Below are 6,247 nucleotides of genomic sequence, written 5' to 3' on the forward strand. Positions count from 1 at the left end.
AAAAAAAAAAAAAAAAAAAGAGCAAAGAACAAATATACCTAGACTCATAACATGCTCACATTTAATTTGTAAAAAGTCAACTCGACATGCTAAAGAGAGCCAGAGAAAGAGAGACAGAAAATAACCAAGTTGTGCAAGTGATCCTGGTTGCCATTTCACTCAATGAGCTTGTGTCCCAGAGTTGGTGTGACCTGAGAAATACACATGGATTTTCATGATTTCCATTGTGTGATGTTGCACAAGAGCACGAGTCTAGGGTTTAAAAATACATACTTTTCATACAACATGGTCATGAAAGAGAATATGCTACTTCATCTAGGCTCAAATAAAGAAGAATCAATGTATTCCAAAGTCAGTTGTATTGGACTTACCAAAAGAGGGCATATCACTTTTTAATGTAGAACATCTCTAATAAATTTTGTGGCACAATTTTGACCAGACACAATTTTCACCTTAGGGACTGCCTTTAGAACCTAACTTCTCCTCTGATTCTAGATTCATCTTCACTGTAGAAGACAATGGAAAAGCAACAGCATCCTTCAAGTTTTCTTGTATATCATCTGCAGTGCTATTGAAATTTAGGAGTTGCAAATAGGGGAAACCAACTAGAGCTAGCTGAAGCTTAAAGAAAATATATTTGTTGGGGGTATTTTATAAAAATCTGTATTTATACATACAGGTGTAAAGATGCAAAGGAAACAATGGATACCTTCTAAGAAGATGGTAGACTTTCCTTTAAGTGAGCCTCAAGCTGTAATTGCATATGAATCACCTGTTGACCTTGTTAAACAATCACATCATTATTCAATAGATCTGGAATTAAGTATCATATAACAAGCCCCCAGGTGTTAACAAGCCATGGCAGGTCCGTGACACCACTGACCCTGACAGCAATTTGAGTAGTAAGATTCAAATGCTGCTATTTTGTTACCACCTAGTCTCTGAAACTTTCACTTCCCAATTTCAGATTTCCAAGAAGAGACCTGATGCCCTAGCCTGGGTCAGGCATCTGCCACTCCTGGGTCCACCCATGACATCCAGGGATGTCAGGCTATGAAAGAGTAAAATCACCACCACCACCACTAGCATGTAATGAATGTGAACCACTGGCTTGTCCCTGTGCTATGCATCTCATACATATTATCTTCTTTAATCTGCAAGTCAACCCTTTAAAGTAAGGGAAGAAAACTGCGGTTTAGAGAAGCCCAGTGGTTAATGAGTGTAAGAGCTGGGCTTTGGCAACACAGCCTGATTCTAGAGCTCCTGTGCCCTACCAACTTCAAGATTTGGCCAGGAGAGTAGGGTCCCTTGGGTCTGTGGGAGGCTAAAAGGAAGAGGAATCATTGTCACCTGGGCAGTTGGCCCCTAGATTTACTATATAGCCACTTCATTAGTATTTGTGAACAAATAAAGGTAGGGACAGGTTAGATTACTGAAATTTTATGGTTTCCCCAATAAATAATACCCCTCTTTCCCAAGTTCAGAAAAAGGACACAGACGTCACATAGGAGTCTGAAGTAGACATGGCACGAAGAGCAGACAAAAGCAAGGTCTGTGGGACAGTTTAGAAGCTGGCTCCTTGCTAGCATGCCCTGTGCCTTGCCTACACTCCAGAGCTGGTGAGTCAGGATCTCCACGTTCCCAGGGTCCCCAGGTGAAGCATTAGGGTTCACCATTACCTGGAATTTCACAAGGAGCTCTAGACGATGGCAGGGCTCTCAGCATTCTTGCTGGTAGAAACCACCAAGCTCAGTTGACTGCAGGGCTGGGGAGCTGACCAAAACGCGCCCTCTCTGTAGCCAGACAGATTGAAAGAGGCGGAAGAGGATTGTCTGATGACGGGAAGAGGCGGGGAGAGGCCAGAGTGAGCTCTGCTGTTCTCATGCCTCATGCTGCATATTATTATAGTATCACCTAGGAACCAAAATAATAATAATAATAATAATAAATCAACAGTTGCATTCACCCTCAGATATTATTATTATTATTTATTATTTTGAGACAGGGCCTCACTCTGTTGCCCGGGCTGAAGGGCAGTGGCACAATCATGGCTCACTGCAGCCTTGACCTCCTGGTCTCAAGTTATCCTCCTACCTCAGCCTCTGGAGTAGCTGGGACTACAGGCATGCACCACCATGCCAGGCTAATTTTTTTTTTCCCCCAGAGATAGGGTTTCTCCATGTTGCCCAGGCTGGTCTCAAAGCTCTGCCCTCAAGCAATCCCTCCTTGGCCTCCTAAAGTGCTGGGAGTTCAGGTGTGAGCCACCACACGTGGCCTGGATATTCGTATTTAGTTGGCACATTGTAGGGGTGGGCCAATTACAATATGTCTTTTAAAAAAACCTTCTTGGGTATAACACACTGGTCTAGCTTCAGTCCCTCTGTGGAGACAGAAGAAGTGGGAACTGAGTGTTCCTTCTTTCTTTTTCTTTGTTTTCTTTGTTTTTTTTTCTAGTGTTCTTCCTTAGCAATTACTCTCCAATGTGGTGTCAGGGAAAGGCATCAGAGTTCAGAGCAGGGCTTCTCAGGCTCTAATGCACCTAGGCATCAGCTGAGGATCCTTTGCAGGTGTAGACTGTGATTTAGTCCTGGCTGGGGAATGGAACACTGCCTTTCTAAACAGCTCCCGGGAGTGATCACCTCAGGTGATCCTCCCACCTTGGCCTCACAAAGTGCTGGGATTACTGTATAGGCATGAGACACCATGTCCGGCCCATGCCTAAACTTTTTAAACTAGAGAAGGAAAACTGATCTTCATTAGTTAGATGTCTGGATTATGCAGACTGACCACTGTGTTATTATATAGAACACGGTGAAAAGCACTATTATATATGGCTTGTTGATAGCTCCACCTCGGTAATTTAGCTAAGCCTTAATTAAGACAGTCTGTTAACCACAAAGGCGGGAGTTGGTGTCAGGTCAAAAATCAGATCCAACTATGACTCTGTGGTTGATGGTTCAGAGAATGCTCGACAACAAAGGGAACTGAGAATGCAGTATGACAATGTCTTTCTAACATTTAATTCAGGGAAAATGTCATCGCCAGCACAGCTTAACATTAACTGGGCATTTTAAATTTTTATTTGCTCACTGGCAAATCTAATTACAGCACTGGTAAAATTACACCCTGGGATAGAAAAACTGTAGCCTAAGTCACTTGATGAAATAGATATATATGTGAGAAAGAAAGGGGAAAGAATGAGCTTTACAATCATTCTGATCTGGTTGATTTCTGACCCACTACTTTGTCATGTGACCTTGGGCAGTGTGTCTGAGCAGTTCCTCCAGGCTTCCTTTCTCCCTCCCGTCTGTAAAACTGGCATCTGTTTTATAGATGGGAGAAAGATGTCTTCTCTGGTTATTTAAGATGAACTGTTAATGCAATGCAGTTCTGAGTCATATTGGAGTCTGAAGCAAAAGGAAAAGTAATACTGAGTTTGCATTTATATAAAATTTTGGCTTTTTCAATTTTTTTTTTAAATTTATTTTTGAAATAAGGTCTGGCTCTGTCACCCAGGCTGGAGTTCAGTGGCACAATCTTGGCTCACTGCAGCTTCAGCCTCCCAGGCTCAAGCGACCCTCCCATCAGCATCCTGAGTTGCTGGGATCACAGGTGCACATCACCATGCCCAGCTAAATTTTGTATTTTTTTGTAGATACAGGGTTTCACCATGTTGCCCAGGCTGGTCTCAAACTCCTAGACTCAAGCAGTCCACTCACCTTGGCCTCCCAAAGTGCTGGGATTATAGGTGTGAGCTACCGTGCCAGATTGACATTTTTTTTTTTAATCATGGTAAATATTGCATGAAGTTTGATTTTTTTCAAAAGACTGCATTGAAATATTATTTATCTTGTCAATCAGGTTTTTGGGTGCACTCTTAAATTTCCACATGAGCAGGTACCTCACTCATTTAACCCTAAGCCTGTCTTTGGCACTCAATGTCTGTTAAATGTTAATATTTAATGTTTGTTTTAAATTTAATATTTAAACAATGTTAAATGTTATTTACCCTCTTATATGCCACTCCCTTGTAGTATCCCATTAGAAACAATAATGACAACAAACATTTATAAGGGCTCACGTCGTCCCAGATAATGTGCTAAGCCCCGGAAGAACATCATTTTATTGAATCCTTAACATTTCTATGAGATTGCTACAATTATTTCCATTTTATAAAAAGTGACATTTAAAAAAATATAAACTACTTCCTTGAGAAGACAAAGCTAGTAGATGGAGTTGTCGGGCATTAGAAATTAAGTTTTTGTTTTTTTTCTGCAGGGCGATTGAAACTTGTTTCTCCACCTGGTGTTAAAAGTATTACTTCAGACTCAGCAAATCCTGCCTACAATAACCCAGACAAACCTCTAGGTGTCCTCGTTGACCAAGCTCCAGAATTGTAGGCCAGCGAGAACTATTTTTAGAAAAGGTTTTCTCAAATAGTTGTGTGACATGGGAGTGCACACTTATGAAAAATATAGCAGTGTCGAGTGTCCCTGTGAGATGGTGGTAATGACTCTAAAGTAAACTAAATCTGCTAGCGTGTGTGATTTTCTCTATGAATATTCAGCTCCTTGGCTACAGGTGGATTGCTGGATTTTGATACAGTTCTAAAGGACTGAGATTTTGATTGGCTGCAAATAGATTTGATGGATGGATGGATTCTTGACCAATTTTATGTAGATGTGATGGAAACCAAATGTTTGTTTTGAAAGCCTTTAAAAATGAGTCTGTTTCACCAAAATTGTAACAGATTTCTAAATAAATAAATAAAAAGAAGGAAGAAAAGGTTTTCTCAGGTGTGTTCTTCCAGGGGAGTTTCTGTACATTGTGTGTGTGCTTTGGTCTGCTTTAGAACAGATCAAATGGGGCCTGTTCTAAAAGGTTCTCAGTCTGAAGAAAGGCTCTGGCTTTGAGCAGGGCCAGCCTCTCTGTGGTTGGGAAGGATAAGACACCCATTTGCTCCGCCTACAATCTCCAAGGGTTTTTCAAACATCTATTATTGTCCTCCCTGCTCCTGAGCAGGGTCCTGGAAAGCAGGTTTTCCAGGTGTCTTGTATCTATAAGACATGTCCTGTTTTAATATTTTGTTTGGTGTCCTGTATGGATATTTTTCCAGGATGCCTTAAATGTCTTATATTCAGCTTTTAAAAATAAATTTAAAAAATTTGGTGGTTAGAGCTATTTTTCCTATTTAACTGGCCCTCTGTATTTGCATTTGCTACATCTGACCATCCTTCTGGTTGACTTGTTTACATTCGTATGAACACAGGAAAGGTGGTTCCTGTCTTTGAGTCAGAAGCAGGACTGTCCTAGTTCTGACCTTGCAGAAGGGCTGTAGCTGGAGTGTTAGAAAAATGCCTTAATCAGTTTGATTCCTCAGGTTAGACCTGTGTGCAATCTCCCTGCACAGTGGACTCCAGAGTGGAGCAAATTTGCACTTTACAAAGTTTCTGTCTTATGTATTTATGACTTGGAATCCAGGTCTGGGTGCCTTCTAGCTATGTAACTTGGGCAAACTACTTAACTTTCCTGAGCTTCTGCTTGGAATCAATAATTACAAACTTGCTGTGAGGATTAAATAAGAAAAAAGTGGACAGGCACGGTGGCTCACACCTGTAATCCCAGCACTTTGGGAGGCTGAGTTGGGAAGATAACTTGAGGTCAGGTGTTGGAGACCAGCCTGGTCAACATGATTAAATATTGTCTCTACCAAAAATACAAAAATTAGCTGGGTGCGGTGGTGCACGCCTGTAATCCCGGCTACTCAGGAGGCTGAGGTAGGAGAATCACTTGAACCTGGGAGGTAGAAGTTACAGTGAGCCAAGATCGCACCACTGCACTCCAGCCTGGGCAACAGAACAAGTTCCATCTCAAAAAATATATAAATAAATGAAAATAAAAGTAAATAAATAAATAAGAAAAAAGTGTTCCCGGGACCTACAACAGCGCTGGAGACATGAATCAGCCCTCAACAATGATGAGTTAGTTTAGTGTTGTCATTTCAGTGGCTAAACTAAGGCAGTGCAAATCCTCAAAACACTAGCTTAATATTCAACATCACTTTCTGCCTTTTCTCCCTCAGGAAATACTTTATATTATGAAATACCTTCTAGAGACTTGATGTTATGCTGAGCTGATTACATGCATTATCTTGTTCATCCCACATAATGTCTTTGTGAGATATGCACTAGAGAGGAAACTGAGGCCCAGGGAGGTCAGGAAACTTCCCATAGTTTATATAACCAGC

At 41.2% G+C, this 6,247-nt stretch overlaps 1 protein-coding gene across 1 annotated transcript in view; it reads right to left on the reverse strand.

The window, feature by feature from the left end:
• The window catches only part of LMOD3 (leiomodin 3), a 60,570-nt gene extending 58,769 nt beyond the window's left edge, over positions 1–1,801 (reverse strand). Inside the window, exon 1 of the mRNA XM_017542782.2 lies at positions 1,680–1,801. The gene's annotated coding sequence lies outside the window, so the exon portion shown is untranslated. The remainder of the gene's footprint in view (positions 1–1,679) is intronic.
• Positions 1,802–6,247: the final 4,446 nt, after the last annotated feature.

The sequence above is a fragment of the Cebus imitator genome, unplaced genomic scaffold (genome assembly GCF_001604975.1).
Source record: "Cebus imitator isolate Cc_AM_T3 unplaced genomic scaffold, Cebus_imitator-1.0 Scaffold147, whole genome shotgun sequence".
Lineage (NCBI taxonomy): Eukaryota > Metazoa > Chordata > Mammalia > Primates > Cebidae > Cebus > Cebus imitator.